Consider the following 24,581-nt stretch of genomic DNA (forward strand, 5'->3'; position numbering starts at 1 on the left):
CCAGAGGAGGGATCTTTTCATTGTGTCCATAGTGAGTGATCATCAGTCTCTAATTAAATTCTTCCACAGACAGGCTGAGGATATCAGAGGGTAACTTGCATTACTTTATTTTATTTAAATTTCTAATACATTTTTAAATTGAACAATATAATATACAATATAGAATCGTACACAGATTATAAGTATACATTTCATCAAGTAATCACAAAGTGAATACATTTCTGTCCAGTCCAAGAAATAGAATGCAGTCCATACCTGAGACTGCAACACTCTCCCCTTTCCTTCCTCTTCCTCCTGCTCCGGGTGACCATGATCCTGACTTCTGATGCAGTAGACACCTTTGAATGTGGGTTTTGTGCTTCTCAATATATTGTTACCATAATAACTTGTAAAGCTTATAGCTGTTTCCACTGCTGACAGTTTCTCAGCAGTCACGTCAATACCACCGTCAACATTTTCATGACTGCACATTATAATTTCTTTACTCTTTCCATATTCTCAGCATATAGTATATATCCATTCTTTTGCTAACATAAATAACTCTTTAATAGATATTCATATATATGTATTTACATATTTCGGGTTATTTCTCAGAGTAGATTTTAGGAACTGTTTTAATGGATTAAAGGATATACCTTTTTTTTTTGCTTTTAATTAATTTTTGTTGGAGTATAGTTGCTTTACAATGTTGTGTTAGTTTCTACTGCACAGCAAAATGAATCAGCTATACATATACATATATCCCCTCTTTTTTGGATTTCCTTCCCATTTAGGTCACCACAGTGCAGTAAGTAGAGTTCCCTGTGCTATATAGTATATTCTCATTAGTTGTCTATTTTATACATAGCATCAGTAGTGTATATGGGTCAATCCCAAAAGGGTATACATTTTGTTGTTGCTGTTACTGCTGTGATTTCTTGATACAGTTAAGTAAACTGTAAACCTCATAGTAGAGTACCTGCTGCTGAATACTCAAACTGAATACTTTCTCTTATATTTATTTACTGTTGACCACTTCTCTTTTGCAAATTGTTTTTCTTAACTTTTACTCATATATTCATTGGGGCCCGGGGGATATTCTTATCAATTCATATGTCTGTTTTGTATAGTAAAACTTTTCTATTTATACAATTATGTTACTTATGATAACAATTTTGATTTTTCCTTCCTAATACTTATGCTTCTTTACCTGTTTCATGTCTTATTGCATTGGCTAGAACTTCCAAATCAAAACTTTTTCACTACTGTATTCCTAGTGACTAGAATAATGCTTGGCCTATGGTAGACATTCAATAACTATATGATTAATGTTGAGTATTAGATAATCATCAAGATGTTGTCAGTCTTGTTATGTTCCCTGTTTGAATGAGAGGGTGTATCAATGTATTTCATTGATTTGTACATTCGCTAAGAAGCATTTTTTGATGTTTACTTACTGTATAATAAGTCTTGTGCTAAATAATGAGTAAAACAGTATTCAAAATGAATGACAAATCGTCTCTGCCCTTAAGGGACTCACTTTATGGTGGAAGAGAAAGGTAAAATAAACATGTGATAAAGACTCTAGGAAGTATAGTAATAGAGGTCTGTACAAAGGATGTGAGAGCGGTGAAGAGGTAAGCATGACTGATAGGTTGGTAGCGGGGAGAGAGAGAGAGAGAGAGACAGAGAGAGAGAGAGAGAGAGAGTGTGTGTGTGTGTGTGTGTGTGTGTGTGTGTATGGAAAGAACCAAAGAAGGGGCTGTGAGGGCATTTGCAGTAGAGGAGGCTGAATTAGCAAAGAACAAGAGGCCAGAGTGGCATGGTGTATGCAGGAATATACATAGTTCATATGGATGAAGGGGAATTCTGCAGCAGGAGTGGCAGCAAGTGAGGATGGAGAACATGTGTACAATGTTAAAGAGCTGGTGTGTTAAATCCTTCCTGCTGTCTAGGAAAGGAAGGATGTGGTCTTACTCACAGTTTGAAATTTGTGCAGGATAACTTAGAAGGAGGCCAGAGTAAAGGCATCCAGGAGACTTTGGGAGTAGCTCAAGTGTGCGGGAAGATGATGACTTGGACTAGGATGGTAAACAGTAGATTCAGTACGTATCTCAGAGTTGGCAGCACCAGGATGTGCTGATGGATTTGATGTGGTTTGTGAAGGAGAGACAAGAAACAAGATTCCTCTGAGTTTCTGGCCTGAGGAAACAAGTGAGTTAGGGCACCATGTAGTAAAATGGGGAGACTTGGGGCAGATTTTGATGGCACAGTCAGCAGTACCTTCTTGACACCAGCAATACCTAAAGCCCTGAGTAAACACAAGAGAGACTGTGGTGCCCAAAGAGAAACTGTCAGCTGGTCTGGTTTTCAGTGTAAGCCATGTGTGGTAACTGCCGAGGTAGAGCCCTCAGGCTTGTTCACAGCTGCTTTTGTTCCTGCTCCATCTTTGCCACCTGGGATTCTGTGAGATGAAGAAATTGCTAGGAGTAAAGCAATGCTGAAGGTGGAAGGTTTGTTTATAGGGTGAGATTATCTTCCTGTTATGACAGCCAGTCTTTTCCCACCAAAATTACAGAGTGTCTTCAGAGGAAATAAATAGAAAATAAATAAATAAATAATAATAAATAAATAAAATTTAAAAAATAAATAAATAATAAAATAAAATAAATAAAATAAAAATAAATAAAAAATAAAAAATAAAAATAAATAAATAAATAAATAATAAAAAGAAATAAATAGAAAAGGAAATAAATAGAAAACTACTGCAGTGTGAAAATGAAAAAATGAGCACCATGACAGTAATCTGGATAATCTGAAAAACTAGAGGGAGGAAGAGAAGGAAATCTGTCACTCATGCTTACATGAGAAAGAAGGAGAAGCAGGTGTCAGCTCTTGCTCCATGGGGCACTTTTCCATAGGGTCTTCATAGGAATATGACCAGAAGGCCTTGTGCTTAAATAACTTTGGGAAAGGCTGGTTAAATGCGTACTAGTTACTGTATTATAGGAGTGCTCAGAGTATCTAATATGAAAATGTGCATTATGATTCACAGTAGAGGGAAGCAGAAGAAGAGGGGAGCATACAAACAAGTGACCACTGTCTTCCTAGTCTAAGAAGGTGGATCAGGAGGGCAACTAAGGAGAGTGGTGTCTCAGAACATAGAGCAGGGAGTTCCAGGAACCCACACCTCCACCTAAACAGCTGCTGCACGGGCAGGAACCATGTGAAGTATGACTTTAGAATTCTATAGAGTTGAACATTTGTGGTCGAGGGAAGATTTTGGTAAAGAATACAGGGAGGGGGAAGGGTAAGCTGGGACGAAGTGAGAGAGTGGCATGGACATATACACACTACCAAATGTAAAATAGATAGCTAGTGGGAAGCAGCTGCATAGCACAGGGAGATCAGCTCGGTGCTTTGTGACCACCTAAAGGGGTGGGATAGGGAGGGTGGGAGGGAGGGAGACGCAAGAGGGAGGGGATATGGGGACATATGTGTACATATAGCTGATTCACTTTGTTATAAAGCAGAAACTAACACACCATTGTAAAGCAATTATACTCCAATAAAGATGTTAAAAAAAAATGGGGAATTTCAGCTGCTGGTAGCAGCTACTGTCCCACATCACCCATCTCCACAGTCCTGGTGCAGAATGCTAGAGCCAGGGTGGGCAGTATATCAGGGTTTGTACTGATTGCTGAATGAAGCTTTGATCACTGAGGCACTGGCGCAGAGGCTAGTGGACATTTTTCCAGCCCCTTCACAGGCTGAAGTGGTTTCCAGGAGAGCTGAAGAGACAGTACATGTCTACCTCCCTGCTGTTTGGAACCAAACATTTAAGTGAATCTTTGTCAGGTCTAGCTGATGACAGAGACAATGAAACAAAAATACCACTTTGCTACACAAGACAAGGAGCACACAACTTACAAAATAGTATGGAAAATTCATAAATGGATGAATCCAGCTCTCAGTAAGTTAAGCTTCAGCAGCCCCTGTGGAATGGAAGAATTAAATTCCCCGAGTTATGCCAAAATAATACTGAAATGTCCAATTTTCAACAAAAATTACAAAATATACAAAGAAACAGGGAAGAATTGGTGCATTCACAGGAAAAAAAATTGACATCGCTGAGGAAGCCCAGACATTGGGATTATTAGTCAGGTATGTGAAATCAACTGTCTTAAATATTTCCAGTGAGTTAAAGGTTTACTATATATTAAAAACTAAAGGAAATCAGGAAAATAATATGTGAGCAAAATGAAAATATAAGTAAAGATAGAAAAATTATAAAAAGCAAAGAGAAATTCTGGAGCTGAAGAGTATTGGGTTGGCCAAAAAGTTTGTTCAGTTTTTTCCATAAGATGGCTCTAGTAGCGCTTAGTTGTCTTTTAACTTCATTCGAAACAATTTTGTTAGACTGTATGGTGATAGCTGTCATATCAGTGCATTTAAAAAAAACCTTACCAAAATTGGTGAGTTTTTGTGTAGCCATTTTAATATTGAAGATGGAGAAAAAAAGCAACATTTTTGGCATATTATGCTTTATCATTTCAAGAAAGGTAAAAACGCAAAAAAAGATTTGTGCAGTGTATGGAGAAGGTGCTGTGACTGATTGAACATGTCAAAGGTGGTTTGCGAAGTTTTGTGTTGGAGATTTCTCTCTAGATGATGCTCCATGGTTGAGTAGACCAGTTGAAGTTGACAGTGATCAAATCAAGAATACATTGTTAAATAAAGTTCTTGGTGAAAATGAAAAAATGTATCTTTTATTTTTACTTAAAAATCAAAGGAACTTTTTGGCCAACCCAAATACAATAACTTAAATTTTAAAACTCACTAGAGAGGTTCTACAACAGATTTAAACAAGTGAAACAAAAGATAAGTGAACTTGAAGATAAGACAATTGAACTTATATAGTCTGAGGAACAAAAAGAAAAATGAAAAGACCCTGAGAGACCTGTGGGATATGTCTTATCAAATAGAGAAACATGTGCATTATAGGAGTACTAGAAGAAGAGAGGAAACATCAGAAAAAGTATTTGAAGAAATAATGGGTGAACCCCCCCGCCCCGCCCCACAGCTGATGAAAGACATAAATATACATATCCAGGGAGGTAAGTGATCTCCAAACACAATAAAATCAAAGAGATCGACACCAAGACATATTGTAGTGAAATTGTCAAAATCTAAAGACAAAAACTTTTGAAAGCAGAAATATAAAAGGAACTTGTCATGTACAAGGGATCCTCAATAATATTAAGAGCTGATATCTCATTGAAAACTGTGGGGTCATGGATGCGACTAGAGATTATCATACTAAGTAAGGTTAAGTCAGAGAAAGACATACCATATGATATCACTTACATGTGGAATCTAGAATACGGCACAAATGAACCTATTTACAAAACAAGCAAACTCACAGACATAGAGAACAGACTTGTGGTTACCAAGGGGGAGGCAGGGTGGGGGAGGGATGGACTGGGAGTTTGGGGTTAGTAGGTGCAAACTGTTACATACAGAATGGATAAACAGGGTCGTACTTTTTAGCACAGGGAACTGTATTCAATATCCTGTGATAAACCATAATGGAAAAGAACATAAAAAAGAATGTATATATGCGTATAACTGAGTCACTTTGTTGTACAGCAGAAATTAACACAGCATTGTAAGTCAACTAGATTTCAATAAAAAAGTAAGTAAAAAGTCTCATTTTAAATGGCATTTTGTTGATGACTACTAATGCTGAGCCTATGCATACTGTGTTTTTGTATATCATCTTTGAGAATTCCTGGAATAATGCCCACTTATAGGTAATGTATATCATTTTTATGTATTGTTGGAATTAATCTCCTAATATCTAGTTTAGAATTTTTGCATCGTATGCATGAGAGAAATTGGCCTACACTGTCCTTTCTTGTAATGTCCCTATTGGTTTCAAAATTATTAGGGCCTTATAAAATAAATTGGGACATGTTTAAAACAAACAAAAAAAAACCCTGTGGGGTCAGAAAGCAGTTGATGACATATTTAAAACCAGAAAGGAAAAAAAAAAAACCAAACCTGTCAACCAAGAATTATCTCTCTGGTAAAACTACCCTTCAAGAATGAAAGAGAAATTAAGACATTTCCAGATATCAATAGCTGAACGGCATTTATTACCAGTAGACCTACCTTAGGAGAAATACTAAAGGGAGTCCTTCAGGCTGAAACGAAAGGATACTAAACAGCAACTTGAGGACTTCCCTGGTGGTCCAGTGGTTAAGACTTTACCTTCCAATGCAGGGGGTGCGAGTTTGATCCTTGGTCGGAGAGCTACGATCCCACATGCCTCGCAGCCAAAAACCAAAACATAAAACAGAAGCAATATTGTAACAAATTCAGTAAAGACTTAAAAAAATTAAATGGTCCACATCAAAAAAATTCTAAAAAAAAAAGAGGCAACTTGAACCCAAGAAAAAATGAAGAACATTGGGAAAAGTAACTACAAAGGTAAATATAAAAGGCAATGTTATTGTAATTTTGGTATTGTTTGTAATGTTCTCTTTCTCCTGTATGATTTAAGAGAAATATTCATATACTTTATAAATCTGTGTTAATGAGAATACAAAGTATACAGATGTTCATCTTGGTATTTTCCAAAATAGGTTGTTACACTTAGTAATTGTAATTCTAAGGTAAAAGTTAAGAAAATAACTCAAAAATGTAGACAAAGGGAAGAAATAATTAAAATAGCACAATACCAAAAAAAAAACCCACCTAAGTTAAAAAAAGAAAAGCAGTTATGAAGAAACTGAAGAACAAAAAGTAAAACATATAAGGCATACAGAAAACAATAGCTAAATGGTAGAAATAAAACCTTCCTTATCAGTAATCACATTAAATGTAAAACGATGAAACCGAACTATTAAAAGTTAGAGCCTAGCAGATTGCATTTACAAAAACAAAACAACAACAACAAAAAAACAGGTTTTATCTATGTGCTGTCTACAAGAAACTCGATTTGGATATAGGTCACAAAGTGGTTGAAAGTAAAACAAACAAATATATATCTCATACAAATAGTAACTAAAAGAGAACCTGGGCGGATGTATTATTGTCAGGAAAAATAGATTTTAAATTTAAAAAAAAGGTTATGAGAAATGAAGGATATTATATATTGGTAAAAGATTCAATATAACAATTCTAAACATACATGTACCTAACAAAGGAGCCCCAAAAATATATTAAGCAAAAATTGAAAGAATTGAAAATAGTCAAATCTACAGTAAATAGTTGGAGACTTCAGTATCCCACTTTCAATGATGAACAGAACGAACAGAAGGTCAATAAGGAAACAGAAGACTTGAATGACACAGTAAACCAGTTAGACCTAACAAGTATGTAGAGAGCACTCTTATCTCAAAACAGCAAAATATATATTCTTCTTAACTGTGCATAGGTTCTCCAACTAAACCCAGATGTTAGGCCACAAAAGTTGTTACAGACTGAATTGTGTTCCCTTTAAATTCATATACTGAAGTTCTAACCCCCACTATACCTCACATTGTGACTATACAGCAAGTCCCCTACATATGACACGTTCGTAAGTCCAGTATGCTCGTAAGTCCAACAAAGTTCGCCTAGGTATCCAAGTAACACAATCTGCTATATAGTACTGTACTTTAATAGGTTTATAATAGTTTTCACACAAATAACACATTAAAAAACGCAAAAAAACACCTTTTTAATCTTACAGTACAGTACCTTAAAAAGTACAGTAGTACAGTACAACAGCTGGCATCCAGGGGCTGGCATCGAGTGAACAGGCAAGAAGAGTTACTGACTGGAGGAGGGAGAGGTGGTGAGAGATGGTAGAGCTGAAGGATCGTCAGCAATAGCAGACGGAGGGCGACCTGCCATTTCATTCACGCCTGACACTGATGGCACAGGTTCTGGTTCCTTGCTGGATTCAATTCTGTCTACCCCATTGAAAAAGCGGTCCAGTGATGTCTGGGGAGTAGCTCTTTTTTTCTCGTCATAGATGATATGGTAGCACTGGATTGCATTCTGAATGGCTGCTGTGATCTTTGTGTACCGTTCTACGTTCGGGTCCTGTGCCTCAAAAACTAACAGTGCCTCCTCAAATAAAGAAAATCCCCTTGCCGTTTCCCGCGTTGCAGATCTCTTCTTAGCACTACCAGCTGCATCACCGCTGCTTTTACTCTTGCTTCCGGACATCCTGGGCTTGAAATAAAGATAGTATACCCTATATAGTACTGTACAGTAAGGTATGCAAAACCACAACCACTTGTAGAGGATGCACCCATATGACAGTGTACACCAGACATGTGAACTAACTTACGTGATTGGACGGACATGCAAATGCACGTTCACATCTTTGAAAGTTCGCAAACTTGAAGGTTCATATGTAGGGCACTTACTGTACTAATTCCTTGCCCCTTTAGCTCTGTGATGTAGGCTAATTGTAAGTCCAGCCTTCAGGCAGCAACTGGAAAAGTCAGGATATTAGATATGCCCGGGCAAGCTCTTTGATTGTCATGATCCTCCTTTTCCACAGGTGTGACAGAGCATTAATAGCTATCTCATTGGCTTTTTCAAGGAGATTGTGAAAGTGTCATGTGTAAGCACCCAGAAGGCTGCCAGTAAGTAGTAGCAGCTCAAGAAATGGTATCTGAGGTTGAACTGTAATGATTAAGTTGGAAACACCAGTCAGTGGCATCTGAGTTCCCCACTCGTTGCCTTCTCTTTCTCCTCTCTGTTAGGCACCTCACCCCTCACTTATCTTAACTGCCCATCCCTGGACAATCGCCTCTACCCCAGTACTTCTGATTCTTCACGTACCTAAGTCAGCAGTTCACATTTATTTGTTTATGTATTCTGTCTTGTCCAAAATGGATTTTAAGTGGCCTTAAAAGTATAAGGTTTCAATGAATATGGAAATCTACATGCAAGAGAATCAAGCAAGCAGTGGTAAAGGAGGAGAGACTCACTCAACACTGAGGCTCAAGGCTCTGCATGCAGGCTGACCCAGTACACATAAAAAGTACTGCCACGTCTGGCAGTGATCCCTTAGAAAAGTGTTCTTAAAAGGAAAAGGACACAGCTGCAATATAGAAATAAAACTAGAAATTATAGCAAATATAATAACCAGTTGAGTGGGGATTCTTTCTCTTAACATCTGTTTGTGCAAGCTGCCAGCGTAAGAGCTCAGTGCTATTCAGTGAGATTGTGGATTGTATAGTGTTTATCGGCTCTCTTATCTTGGGAATGTTTTGAGCATCTGTGAGCATAGTACCTAAATGAGTGAAATGGAGATAAAGATACCTCAAGGGGTATGTTAAACTTAATGAAACAGTGTGTCTGTTACTAGTGTCAGTAGGGTAGTCGCTCAGTGAATTTTAGCTATTTATTCACATTAATTGCTAGAGCTTTCTACAACACAGATGATTTTTTAAAAATCTGTTAGTGATATACTTAATGCAGGAGTACTTTTTAGGATATCTAGAGGAAAGCATAAAAGAGGAATAATTTTAAGCTAATCCTTGTTTGGCTGTCTCTTGATAAGTATTAGGTCGCAATGAGTTTAAAGTTATGCTGCTGACATATTTTCATTCTTTGTTTCATTCAGCAGATATTTTTAGAGTGGCCAGTGCTGGGGGTACAATCATGTCAGTACCATAACGGAGTTGCCACTGCAGTAGCGCTGACAGTCCTGTAAGCAGCCAGCCACAGCGTGGTGGGTGGGAGAATGTGCAGAGTCACAATCAGGAGCTCAGGAAGGCAGAGGGAGCCCTGAGACAGGCAGCCTCAGGACGGTAGAGCTGCGCAGAGGTCTGAAGCGTGAGCAGGAGGGTCCATCTAACTAGGATTGGGGGCAGTAACTCGCTCGAGGAGCCTGTGGAGGAGGCTGATTGTAGAGAGGAAGGGGTGTGGCGGTGGATGAAGCTAGCAGCATCTGGGCCCTGAAGGGCTTGTACTGCGTGCCAGGTACAGACTTAGTCTGGAAATTAAAGGAGGTAGCAGAGCACTTAATTAGGTCTGCATTTAGAAAATTCACCGGAAATACTGTGAAGAATTAGTTGGAGCAGGGGTGGGGCACTGTGCCTACTGACATGCACACTTCTGAGGAGGTTCTTGCAGTGAGAAGGTGAAGGGCAGTGAAAGGGCTAGCCAGTCCAGACAGCAGCCGTGAGGAGAAGCAACTGGGCCCTGAGAGTACCAGGAGGATGAGTGGAGGGGAGACAACTCTCTTAGCCTGAAAATTTGGGTTTTCTAATCTCACAGACGGTAGCACCTGCACAAAGATAGAGAACAGGTGGGACAGACTCAGGATCGTCTCCGTTTCTGGTTAACAGAAATCAGCCAACTGCGTTAAGGTCAGCTGAGCTGAGGTTGATGCAAGTGGGGAGCCTAAGAGAGATGTGCGCCTGAACCGAGTGCCCACTCAGCTCTTCCCCTGCTGCTATAACAAGTTACCGTAGACCGGGTGGCTAATGAACAACAGAAATACCTATTTCAAGAGTTCTGGGGGCTGGAAGTCCAGGTCAGGGCCTGGCAGATTCAGTGTCTGGTTAGGACTGTTCCCTGGTTCATCGATGGCCATCTTCTCCCTGTATCCTCACACGGCAGAAGGGGCTGGGGAGCTCTCTGGGGTCTCTTTAACAGGGCACTAATCTTATTTATGAGGGGTCCACTCTCATGACCTAATCACCTTTCAAAGATCTCACCTCCATCACTTTGGGCATTAGGAGGCAATGTGTAAATTTGGGAAGGATACAAACATTCAGCCTACAGCGGCACCACAGGCATACCGGCAGCAGAACCACGACTGCCCCAGAAAAGACATTCTGGGTGTACTCTCAACACACAGTCACTGTGGATGAAGTCCTTGAGGTTCTACCTGATAAAGTAGTAACATTTCTGAGTGTTACCAAGCATGTAATCCTCCATTAAAAAAGTGATCACAAAAAATACTCATAAAGTGGGATTGCAGTGTGGCATCAGATGGACCCACCAAGATAAACTCTCTATAAAATGTACAGCTGAATGATTTACCTAAGGTTATCAGCTGTAAACCTGTTGAGTATAGGGAAATATTTACCAGATAATGTCTTTGGAAATAAAAACCAAAGACAACTTTGGTTTTTCAATAATGGATCTGAAGCCATTTTTAATTAGCAGAGGCAGTAGCTCATCAAGGTCATTCCTAGCTTATGGTAATAAAATAATATGTAATTTGCTTTTGAATAGTTATTTCTATTTATTTTCGTTAGTGCAACATTCGTCTCATCCCAAAGTGATATAAAGTCAGTGAGATAAAATCTTTAAAAGGATGTGGAACACAGTTTTGTTTTACGTTGCTAGAACGATCTGATCTGTTAGGAGACTGGTTTCTCCTGGCTTTGATGGCCACGTGGGTACAGCTTCTGTCACTGTGTCATAGACAGGTGTCTTTAATGAGTTCTGCAGCACATACCACAACTGACTGAGAGGAGGAAAAGCAATGAGAGCTGCAGTTGATGCTCTTGCTGAGATTTCTCCTCCAGGTGGTACAATTCCTGTGCTGAACAGTGACTAGGAAACAGCCTGAAACTGCCTTGCTCTTCCAGAGCAGGAATGTGAGGGGTCTAGGGCAGTTTGTCAGGAAGGAATTTGGTACAAATTGTAGCCGGAATTTTTAATAAGCTAATAGAATGTAACGTAGGGGAAGTAAGGTTTACCAATTTAAAAAATTGCGCTCAAGAACTGAGCAGCACGTTTATTCCTAGGTATTTTATTCTTTTTGTTGCAATGGTAAATGGGAGTGTTTCCTTAATTTCATTTTCAGATTTTTCATCATTAGTTTGTAGGAATGCAAGAGATTTCTGTGCATTAATTTTATATCCTGCAACTTTACCAAATTCATTGATTAACTCTAGTAGTTTTCTGGTGGCATCTTTAGGATTCTCTATGTATAGTATCATGTCATCTGCAAACAGTGACAGTTTTACTTCTTTTCCAATTTGTATTCCTTTTATTTCTTTTTCTTCTCTGATTGCCGTGGCTAGGACTTCCAAAACGATGTTGAATAATAGTGGTGAGAGTGGACATCCTTTTCTTGTTCCTGATCTTAGAGGAAATGCTTTCAGTTTTTCACCATTGAGAATGATGTTTGCTGTGGGTTTGTCGTATATGGCCTTTATTATGTTGAGGTAGGTTCCCTCTATGCCCACTTTCTGGAGAGTTTTTTTTATCGTAAATGGGTGTTGAATTTTGTCAAAAGCTTTTTCTGCATCTATTGAGATGATCATATGGTTTTTCTTCTTCAATTTGTTAATATGGTGTATCACGTTGATTGATTTGCCTATATTGAAGAATCCTTGCATCCCTGGGATAAATCCCACTTGATCATGGTGTATGGTCCTTTTAATGTGTTGTTGGATTCTGTTTGCTAGTATTTTGTTGAGGATTTTTGCATCCATATTCATCAGTGATATTGGTCTGTAATTTTCTTTTTTTGTAGTATCTTTGTCTGGTTTTGGTATCAGGGTGATGGTGGCCTCATAAAATGAGTTTGGGAGTGTTCCTTCCTCTGCACTTTTTTGGAAGAGTTTGAGAAGGATGGGTGTTAGCTCTTCTCTAAATGTTTGATAGAATTCACCTGTGAAGCCATCTGGTCCTGAGCTTTTGTTTGTTGGAAGATTTTTAATCACAGTTTCAGTTTCATTACTTGTGATTGGTCTGTTCATATTTTCTATTTCCTCCTGGTTCAGTCTTGGAAGGTTATACCTTTCTAAGAATTTGTCCATTTCTTCCAGATTGTCCATTTATTGGCATAGAGTTGCTTGTAGTAGTCTCTTAGGATGCTTTGTATTTCTGTGGTGTCTGTTGTAATTTCTCCTTTTTCATTTCTAATTTTATTGATTTGAGTCCTCTCTTTTTCTTTATGAGTCTGGCTAAAGGTTTATCAATTTTGTTTATCTTCTCAAAGAACCAGCTTTTAGTTTTATTGATCTTTGCTATTGTTTTCTTTGTTTCTATTTCATTTATTTCTGCTCTGATCTTTATGATTTCTTTCCTTCTGCTAACTTTGGGTTTTGTTTGTTCTTCTTTCTCTTGTTCCTTTAGGTGTAAGGTTAGATTGTTTATTTGAGATTTTTCTTGTTTCTTGAGGTAGGCTTGTATAGCTATAAACTTCCCTCTTAGAGCTGCTTTTCTGCATCCCATAGGTTTTGGATCGTCGTGTTTTCATTGTCATTTGTCTCTAGGTATTTTTTGATTTCCTCTTTGATTTCTTCAGTGATCTCTTGGTTATTTAGTAACGTATTGTTTAGCCTCCATGTGTTTGTGTTTTTTATGTTTTTTTCCCTGTAATTCATTTCTGATCTCATAGCGTTGTGGTCAGAAAAGATGTCTGATAATGATTTCAATTTTTTTAAACTTACTGATGAAAGAAATTAAAGATGATACCAATAGATGGAGAGATATACCATGTTCTTGGATTGGAAGAATCAATATTGTGAAAATGACTATACTACCCAAAGCAATCTACAGATTCAGTGCAATCCTTATCAAATTACCAATGGCATTTTTTGTGGAACTAGAACAAAAAAAATCTTAAAATTTGTATGGAGACACAAAAGACCCCGTATAGCCAAAGCAGTCAAGGGAAAAAAACAGAGCTGGAGGAATCAGACTCCCTGACTTCAGACTATACCACAAAGCTACAATATTCAAGACAATATGGTACTGGCACGAAAACAGAAACATAGATCAATGGAACAAGATAGAAAGCCCAGAGATAAACCCACACACCTGTGGTCAACTAATCTGTGACAAAGGAGGCAAGGATATACAATGGAGAAAAGACAGTCTCTTCAACAAGTGGTGCTGGGAAAACTGGACAGCTACATGTAAAAGAATGAAATTAGAACACTCCCTAACACCATACACAAAAATAAACTCAAAATGGATTAGAGACCTAAATGTAAGACCAGACACCATAAAACCCTTAGAGGAAAACATATGAAGAACACTCTTTGACATAAATCACAACAAGATCTTTTTTGACACACCTCCTAGAGTAATGGAAATAAAAACAAAAATAAACAAATAGGACCTAATGAAACTTCAAATCTTTTGCACAGCAAAGGAAACCATAAACAAGACAAAAAGACAACCCTCAGAATGGAAGAAAATATTTGCAAGCGAATCAACGGACAAAGGATTAATCTCCAAAACATATACACAGCTCATGCAGCTCAATATTAAAAAAACAAAAAACCCAATCCAAAAATGGGCAGAAGACCTAAATAGACATTTCTCCAAAGGAGACATATGGATGGTCAAGAAGTACATGAAAAGCTGCTCAGCATCACTAATTATGAGAGAAATGCAAATCAAAACTACAATGAGGTATCACCTCATACCAGTTAGAATGGGCATCATCAGAAAATCTACAAACAGCAAATGCTGGAGAGGGTGTGGAGAAACGGGGAACCCTCTTGCACTGTTGGTGGGAATGTAAATTGATATAGCCACCATGAAGAGCAGTATGGAGTTTCCTTAAAAAACTAAATATAGAATTACCATATGATCCAGCAATCCCACTACTGGGCATATACCCAGAGAAAACCATAATTCAAAAAGACACATGCACCCCAATGTTCATTGCAGCACTATTTACAATAGCCAGGTAATGGAAGCAACCTAAATGCCCATCGACAGACGAATGGATAAAGAAGATGTACATATATACAATGGAATATTACTCAGCCATAAAAAGGAATGAAATTGGGTCATTTGTAGAGATGTGGATGGATCTAGAGACTGTCATACAGAGTGAAGTAAGTCAGAAAGAGAAAAACAAATATCGTATATTAACGCATATATGTGGAACCTAGAAAAATGGTACAGGTGAACCGGTTTACAGGGCAGAAATTGAGACACAGATATAGAGAACAAACCTATGGACCCCAATGGGGGAAAGCAGCGGGGGGCTGGGGGTAGTGTGATGAATTGGGCGATTGAGATTGACATGTATACACTGATGTGTATAAAATTGATGACTAATAAGAATCTGCTGTATAAAAATTAAATTAAAAAAATTCAAAACTTCAAAAAAAATTAAATTAAAAAAAGAAACAACCGAGCAGCATTTGGGAAAATGGGTGAAGTCTGTCTAGAGCCCTCTGAGAACTGTGTTAGTTTCTTTAGTGTTTGCCATCTAGTTTCTCTTAGTTTGTTTTTTGTTTTTTTTTTTTTTAATGATGTGTGTTGGTCACCTGGCTTTATTCCAAGGCAGAAAGCTTAGGGTATTTCAAATTCCAAAGCATTGTGTCCCACTATGCTTTGAACTTTAAAACGAATCAGAGTAAAAAGAGAATGTGGCCATCAGCTTAAACAGGTGAATTCATTTTCATTTGAGGCTCAGGATGGAAGAAGAAGTAAAATAGTATCTTGGAGAATTTCTCCCCTTGTTTTACCAGTATTTGCGTTTTGAATCTACCTAATGAATTTAAAATACATCCATTCACTCTTAATGGGAGCTGCTTGGTGCCAGATATTGTGCTAGGCAGTGAGGATTCAGAGGTCGAATATAAAGAAAGAGAAGTTGGATTTAGTATACAAAGTAGAAGATTAGGAAGAAAGTGATTTAAGCAGTTATTTTCTTTAAAATGTTATCAAACAGTGTTCATAGAATTGCTTAAATTCTATATCTAGATACAAACATGATTGTCTCTTAGTGTGAAAGTTAAATATTTGATTAGATGAGTACATCCTAATTTAATAATTCAAGGGGGAAATGTCTAACATCCCTAGATGTAATAGCATGTGTCATTTTATTAACATGTAAGACTTGTACTTGAAACTCTCCAGTTCTTACAAAGAGGAAATTCTAAGCATTCTGTGCAGTAGTGTTAGTTGTGAGCTGGTGGATGATGTCAAATGTTAAATGGTCAACAGCTTCGTTCACATATTCCTTATTCTTCATTCTTTTTTTTTAATTGAAATATATTTGATGTATAACATTGTATAAACTTAAGATATACAACATGTTGATTTGATACACTTATATATTGCAGTATGATTGCCATTGTAGCAATAGTTAGCACCTCTGTCACTTCACATAATTATTCTTTCTTTTTAGTGGTAGGAATAATTAAGTTCAAGTCTCTTAGAAAGTTTGATGATTATAATACCATATGGTTGTCTGTAATCACTGTACTGTGCATTACATCTCTAGGATTTATTTACTACTCATTGTAAGTTTGTACCCTTAAACAGCATCTATCCCACCTACCCATTGTCCCCTGGTAACCACCATTTTACTGTCTGTTTTATGAGTTTGGCTTATTAGATTCCACATATAACTGATGTCATACAGTATTTGTCTTTGTTTGACTTATTTCACTTAGCATAATGCCTTCAAGTTTCGTCCCCGTTGTCACAAATGGCAGGATGTTCTTCTTTCTCACAGCTGAATAATATTCCATTGTGTGTGTGTATGTGTATATATGTGTATGTACCCACCACATCTTCCTTATCCATTCATCTGTTGATGGGCACCTGGGTTGTTTCCACGTATTGGCTTTTGTAAATAATGCTGCAGTAAATATGGGCGTGCTATATTTCTTCAGTATCATGTTTTAATTTCTTTGGGGTATATACCCAGAAGTGAAATTGCTGGATCATATGGTAGTTCTGTCTTTAAGTTTTTGAGGAACCTCCATACTGTTCTCCATAGTGCCTGCACCAATTTACATTCCCACAAACAGTGCAGGAGGGTTCGCTTTTCTCCACACCTTCTCCAGCATTTGTTATTTGTAGACTTTTTTTTTTTTTTTTTTTTTGCAATACGCGGGCCTCTCACTGTTGTGGCCTCTCCCGTTGCAGAGCACAGGCTCTGGACGTGCAGGCTCAGTGGCCATGGCTCACAGGCCCTGCCGCTCCGTGGCATGTGGGATATTCCCAGACCGGGGCACGAACCCGTGTCCCCTGTATCGGCAGGCGGACTCTCAACCACTGCGCCACCAGGGAAGCCCTATTTGTAGACTTTTTAATGATGGCCATTCTGACTGGTGTGACGTGGTACCTTATTGTAGTTTTGATTTGCATTTCTCTAATAATTATCATTGATGAGCATCTTTTCAGGTGCCTATTTGCCCATCTGTATGTCTTCTTTGGAGAAATCTCTATTTAGGTCTTCTGCCCATTTTTTGATTAAGTTTGTTTTTTTGATATTGAGTTGTATGAGCTGTTGTATATTTTGGAAATCATGGGCTTGTCTGATTTTATTTTTTAAGATGTTGGGGGTAGGAGTTTATTAATTTATTTATTTTTGCTGTGTTGGGTCTTCGTTTCTGTGCGAGGGCTTTCTCTAGTTGTGGCAAGCGGGGGCCACTCTTCATTGTGGTGCACGGGCCTCTCTTGTTGTGGAGCGCAGGCTCCAGATGCGCAGGCTCAGTAGTTGTGGCTCACGGGCCCAGCTGCTCCGCGGCATGTGGGATCCTCCCAGACCAGGGCTCGAACCCGTGTCCCCTGCATTAGCAGGCAGATTCTCAAGCACTGCACCACCAGGGAAGCCCCAGCCTTGTCTGATTTTTGAACCGATTTTTAAATTATGTCTTTAGATCTTTGGTCAGTTATTTCCTTTAAAGTAAGCCTTATTATGTGTTGTTTTGTTTTACCTGTTAGAAATTCTTATATCATCTAGCATATATTAACTTTACCCCTTTTACCTCCTACTGTTCAACAGATTTAACAGAAAATGGCAGCATAAAAGATAACCTATGAAGCCAGTCCACACCCCAGACAGGGCAGGGTAATTGCTTCTCCTGATTCAATAAGACCTGAGTAATACTCCCTGTAGTACCAAGTAGTTCCCCTCTGCCGACCCTCAGCTCCCTGTAGCTGCCATCCTGAAAGCAATCAGCCTAGAGGAAGAGATAGACCATTTAGGATAAGTGGTCACACAAATTATTCCCCAAGGAGGTGAGCAAGAAGCTGAACTCTAAAGACAAGGCAAGGGAGTTGATAGACAATATACCATTGTTTTGTCTCTACAGAAGAAATTACGTGAGATGTATGTGTGTGTTCCTTTTTCTAAGGAGAGGATCCCTTTACATCCAGTTGTCATGATGGTCTGTGACCCAAAATAAAATCAACAATTGCTGCTGTAAGGCCATTGAGGCATGTTATAATCGTGACCTAAAACCCTTGCTCTCCTTCCGATCAGTCCAATGGCTCATGTACATTCTTAGAAGAAGTTAGGAGGCTGGTGGGGTAGAGTTGGAGTTTTACCTAGAAAAAGCTGTCAAACCTTGACCCCCCCCCCCGCCCCGAATTTGAACCTGGTAAATTACCAAATAGAGCCTCCCACTAAAAATGTTGTTGCTTCTTTACCAAGTTATCAAACTATTTCTGTGATTGTCATTTCCAGAATAATTTGATTCAACTGGTTTTCAAGAATGAATTTATGTGGTTGGAAGTACAGGAGTTTGCCACAAAGGGAAGACAGACTGAATGCCTGGCACATGACCTGACACAAAGAAATCATTAGATAAAAGCGTGGAGAAGAAGTTCCGCTTTCTTTTCACCAAAGTCAGGAGCTGGATAGAAACAGTCGTAGTAGTGATAACAGTAACTTTTGGTGAGAGCTTACTTGTCTTGTAAGTTCTTTATATACATTAACACTTTGAGGGAAAAGGATACGTTCCCCCTGCAGCACTCAGTCTGTGGGGTGGGGGGATGGATGTTTGCTTACTGCTCTCTGGAGCTGCTGTGATTGGTTGGTAAGGTTTAAACAAGGTGGCCCATGTCACCTACGGTGAGCTCAGCTGCTCTTGTGTGTTGTGCCCCCATCACTGGCGCTGCCTCCACCCAGAGCAGAACACGGTAGGAGGGGCCATGACCCTGGCCCCTTTGTCCTCCTGTGCCTCCTGCTGTTGAGTCACTCAGGGCTTGATTGCCTCAGACTGGTGTGGCTGGGAGAGAGAGTCTTACAGTTCTAGACATATAGACGCCAAGGAGTCAAAACTAGGGGTCAGAAAACTGGTACTAGACACAGTTGTGATCCTTTATTAGGAAAGATTTGCTCTACTGGACAACGGTAGAAATTTGAATATGGACAACATTTTAGATAATAGTATTGTAGCAATGTCTAATTTCCTTAATATATTCATTGTTCTGTGGTTTTCCAAAGGAATGGCCTTGTTCTTAGGAATGAATACATCCAGTGGTATTTGAAATTAAATGACCATTCAACAAGCTGATTTGACAGTTTATGTAGAGAGGCAAAAGACCCAGAATAGCCAACACAGTATTGAAGGAGGAGAACAAGGTTGGAGGACTGACGCTGCCTGACATCAAGACTTACTTGAAGAACAAAACCTACAGTAATCAAGACAGTGTGGTATTGCTGAAAGAGTAGACAGATACATCAATGGAATGGAATAAAGAGCCCGGAAATAGACCCACAGATATATAGTCTAGTGATCTTTGACAGAGGAGAAAAGACAATACAGTGGAGCAAAGATAATCTCATCAACAAATGGTACTGGAACAACTGGAGATACATATGCAAAAAAAAATAAATGTAGACACATGGTTTACATCCTTCATGAATGTTAACTAAAAATGAAATATAGACTTAGGTAAAATGTACACACCTCCTAGAAGATGACATAGGAGAAAACGTTGATGACCTTGATGTGGCAGTGACTTTTTAGATGCAACATCAGAGGTACGATCCATGAAAGAAAAAATGGATAAACTGGACATAATTAAAATTAAAAACTTTTGCTCTGTGAGAAACAATATCAAGAGAATGAGAAGATAGACCACAGATTGGGAGAGAATATTTGCAAGTGACACATCTGATAAAGGACTGTTGTCTAAAATTCCAAAGAACTCTTAAAACTCAACAATAAAAAAAAAAAAAACAACCTAACTTAAAAATGGGCCAAAGAACTTAAAAGACACCTCACCAGAGAAAATATATACACAGCTGGCAAATAAATACATGAAAAGATGCTCTACATCATGTCGTCAGGGAAATGCAGATTCAAACAGCAGTGAGACACCACGACACACCTGTTAGACTGGCCAAAGCCCACACACTGACAGCACCAGACGCTGGTGGGGATGCAGAACGGTGCAGAGCCCCTGTGGCCAGTTTGGCAGTTTCTTACAAAATTAAACATAGCTTGGGCTTCCCTGTTGGCGCAGTGGTTAAGAATCTGCCTGCCAGTGCAGGGGACACGGGTTCGAGCCCTGGTCCGGGAAGATGCCACATGCCATGGAGCAACTAACCCCTGTGCCACGACTACTGAGCCTGTGCACCACAACTACTGAAGCCCGCGAGCCACAACTGCTGAAGCCCATGCGCCTAGAGCCCATGCTCTGCAACAAGAGAAGCCACTGCAGTGAGAAGCCTGTGCACCGCAACGAAGAGTAGCCCCTGCTCGCCGCAACTAGAGAAAGCCCGCGTGCAGCAACGAAGACCCAACACAGCCATAAATAAATAAATAAACAAACAAACAAATAAATACACCAATAAATAAATAAAATCTATTTTTTAAAAAAAACTTCTTTAAAAAAAAATTAAACACAGTCTTACCATACAGTCCAGCAGTCATGCTCCATAGTATTGATATTTGCCCAAAAGAGTTGAAAACTTATGTCCACATGAACACCTGCACACGGATGTTCATAGCAGCTTTATTCATAATTACCAAAACTTGGAAACAACCAAGACTTCCTTCAGTAGGTGAATGGATACATAAACTCTGGCTCATCGAGAAAAGAGAATATTACTTGACACTAAAAGAATATGAACTATCAAGCCATGAACCTTATTGAGGAAGAACCTTAAATGCATATTACTAAGTGAAAGAAGCCAATTTAAAAAGGCTACAGACTGTATAATTCCAATTCTATGACATTCTGGAAAAGGCAGAAACTGGGGAGGCAGTAAAAAACTCATTGGTTGCCAGGTGTTATGGGAGAATAGGAGGAGCACGGAAAATTTTTAGGGCAGTAAAAATACACTATGTGATGCTGTAATGATGGGTACATGTCATTCTTTATACCTTTGTCTGAATCCATAGGATATGCAACACCAAGAGTGAACCATACTGTAAGGATGATTATGATGTGTCAGTGTAGGCTGTAGCAAACGTACCACTTTTGCTGTAGCAAAAGTACCACTCTGTTGTAGCAGACGTACCACTCTGTTGGGGGCATGCTGATAATGGGGAAGCTGTGCATGTGTAGGGCCAGTGGGTATATGGAACGTCTCCGAGCTTTCCCTTCAGTTTTGCTATGACCTAAAAGTGATCTAAAAAAATTAAGTCTTAATAAAAAAAATTTTAACGACCATTATGTCTGTAGTTTACTCTCTGTGGTCGAGCAAAATAATTGTAATAGTAACTAACAACTGCAATGGTAGTAATGTGTATGTGCACATGTATTTGGAAAGGGTGACAAAGCAGCTCTGGTGAAAGAAAGGTTCACTGTCCACAAATCTAGGTCAGGAGTGCAAGGGTGTCTTGCATATTTTCTGTAAGTCTGAAAATATTTCAAAGGAAAATATTGAGGCAGAGAGGCTATCATAGAAAGCCACAAAACCTAGTTCCAGAGAGGAAAGAACGTAACTTAAATGGAAGTATGGGAGACTGGGGGTAGCTGCTCAGAGCAGTTTTCTTTGCTGTTTGTCTTGGTGTTCCAGAAGGGCACAGGGCATGGGCTTACAGAGATTTAAAGTAATTTCATATCAAGGTCTCTGAGCATGCAACCACCTGCAGAGACATGGAAAGAAACTAGGCCACAGAAGGCCAGGCAGTATGGGAGGGGGCAAGGCCTCTCTACCTTTAACCACTGTGACGCCACTCCTGGTTAGTTCCAAGGATTCTTCAAGCCCAGAAGCCCTTGCTCCCTAACCTGGAACACAAGTAACTACACCCCTGTGCATCAGAGTTGTCCCCTCCCCATGCCACACGTGCAGAAACAGGACATGATGTGTTACAAGTGGCCCATGCTGCCCACACTGCTACTTGTATTCCTCCCAAGCTATAAAATCAACATCTTGCAAAACAGATGGGCTTCTCACCAAGGCTCTTTCCTCTATAGAGGGGTTGGGTTTGAAAATCTCAGCTCTTTCATCTCTGAGAAACGGGTCAGCCACAGTGCATTTTAGCCCTAATGAATTCACCTCTTGCACCTGATGATTGGGGGGGCAGTGGTTAGTATGGAGCCCCAAATCATAAGTGACAGGTGCCCGAGTCCTCACAGACTGTCTCTGCAGGATGGCTCTGTGATTCCCTTTCTTTTCAACCTTCACTTATTTTTTTACTCCCTGCCTGAGTTGTACAGAGACTTCCAGCTGGTTACCTGTTCACTTTTGGGTCCTTCTTCCTTCAAGCCATTTGTGTCCCACTGCTAGCGTTGCCACAGCCCTGAGATAAATTCTGGAAGCATAGCTTTGGCCATGCTGCCCATCTGCCCAGAAATCTCAGGTAGCTCCTTGAGGTGCACAGCAGTAGAGCCTGCCTCTCAATGTACAGGTTATGATTCCCTCATTCACCTTTTCCAAGTGCATTTTCTGTTGCTCTGCTGCTTGTTCTGTGGCCCATTTAATGAACCAATTCAATATTCCTGGTATTTCCCCTCCTCACTCTGCCTGGAGTGTCTTAACTCTTCATTGAAGACATGCTCATGAAGTTTGTTCTGACTCCTTCCAGCTGGATGGGCTCTTTCCAGTGATGAACCCTTGTGGTTTGTTCGTTTTTCAAAACTAGTGCCTTTCATACAAGACTCATCACATTCTCCTTAATTTAAGAGCTGTTATATAGGTTTGTCCTGTCCTGCTACTTTACGGATTGCTAGTGCTTTCAGAGTGGGAATGTGGATATGGCACAGTGCTATGCAGAAAACAGATCTTCATTTATAGAATTGGCTAGAATTTGGAATGACATTGTAGAAAGACTCATTCCATTTAGGTTTACAGTTGTTTGTTACTTTTAAATCTATAACCAATAAGAAAATCAGAGTTTATGCCACACATACCACTATTAGCTGTTTTAAGATAGTATTTAAACAGATTTTTTAAATATATTTCCTGGAAAACATTTAAAAAAGAAAATTAATGCTATGGACTCCAAAATCAGGTTGTTCTTTTAAGTATTGTACTTTGTAAACACTTCAGGATCAAACAGGAAAATATTAAATGTGGCCATTTCTTAATAGTAATTTTAAGAAACCTTGCCTTTCTCTCCCTGACATTTTTAAGGCCTATTTATTTTTCAGTATTACTGTAAAATAAAAGGTGAAAACTATGGTACTGGTCCTAGGAGCAGAGGCCTGGAGCCTGGTGAGAGGTCAGCAGGCCCAGTGGTCTGCCCAGTCAGTGTAGGAGTGACGAGGGTCCACTTACTATGCTGAAGATGGCAAAGAAATCCTATTGTTTTTTTCCTCATTGGATTTAAAAATGGTCCATCTAATGACAATTCTTTAAGAATACCTTTTCATCCAGGAGTTGATATTTTAAGATTTTGGTCTTTTTTTATATTATTTTTGTGGTAAGATTTTCTTCCTTTAGTAGATAGATATTTACTATCTGGAGTTAAAAGCGAAAATCTTTTTTTTTTCCAAGTTAACATAAAGCTTCATTCACTATTAAATAGAACATCCCTTTAAAACAATTTAATGTTCCCTTCAAGAAGCAGACTGGGGAGGAGTAAATTACAGAAGCATTCTTTAAAACGTCATCTTGGAAACAAATACATAAAATGGAAAATTGTTGTGTATGGTAATATATTGATACATGTGTGTCTTGTAGTCAGCTTTTAGGGTAATTCTTACTTATCAGCATCTGCAACTTGGAGAATGATTTTTTCCAGGTTCTGTTAGGCTGGCTGTAACTTTGCTCTCTGCCTGGCTATTTCCCGCCTGCTCTGCGATTCCCCACTGAGGGAGGGCCCTCTGGGCCAAGCCTCATCCCTGCGCTGGAACCATGTCCCTCTCGTGGTCCCTCCTGGATGCCTCAGTGGTGGTGCTCTCCTTTGCCATTTTGCCACTTGTATGTAGTACCAGGTAGATTAGAAGATTCAGGACATGTGTGTCATGGCATCTCTGAGACCAACTGCTTGGGCTCTGTGGTTCATTTTTAGGTGGTATTTGCTGGTTGCATTGGCCATTCATTCATTTTCAGTCATTCTCAGATGGCTCTGACTTCAGACATGACTTTTTTGCTACGTCTCTGTAGTTTCATTTTTTAGTGAAAAACACTCTCCAAAAGGCTCCTGTGGGGGCGGGGAGAGGGGGGACGAATAATAAGGGATGAAGTATTTCTTTGCAGTTTTCCTAATTTTAGAGGGGGTTTTTTTAGTAAGAATTAAAATTTTCTTTTTAAAGATGTCTTTTAGAATCAGTTGTTTAGTGAGAAGTCCATTTTTAAAAAACACACTTTATTTTTTAGAACAGTTTAGGGTCTATAGCAGAATTAAGCAGGAGATGCAGGGACTTCCCATTCACCACCTCCCCACACGCCCAGCCTCCCTCATGTCTGTTTTCCCCATCAGAGGGGTGCATTTCTTACAGCTGACAAACCTAGACGGACA

General features: G+C 39.2%; 1 protein-coding gene across 15 annotated transcripts in view; it reads left to right on the top strand.

Annotated features, from left to right (window-relative positions):
• The window catches only part of SPIDR (scaffold protein involved in DNA repair), a 353,215-nt gene that overhangs the window by 160,744 nt on the left and 167,890 nt on the right, over window positions 1-24,581 (top strand). The gene's annotated exons all lie outside the window — the stretch shown is intronic.

Source organism: Orcinus orca, chromosome 17 (assembly GCF_937001465.1).
Source record: "Orcinus orca chromosome 17, mOrcOrc1.1, whole genome shotgun sequence".
Classification (NCBI taxonomy): Eukaryota; Metazoa; Chordata; class Mammalia; order Artiodactyla; family Delphinidae; genus Orcinus; species Orcinus orca.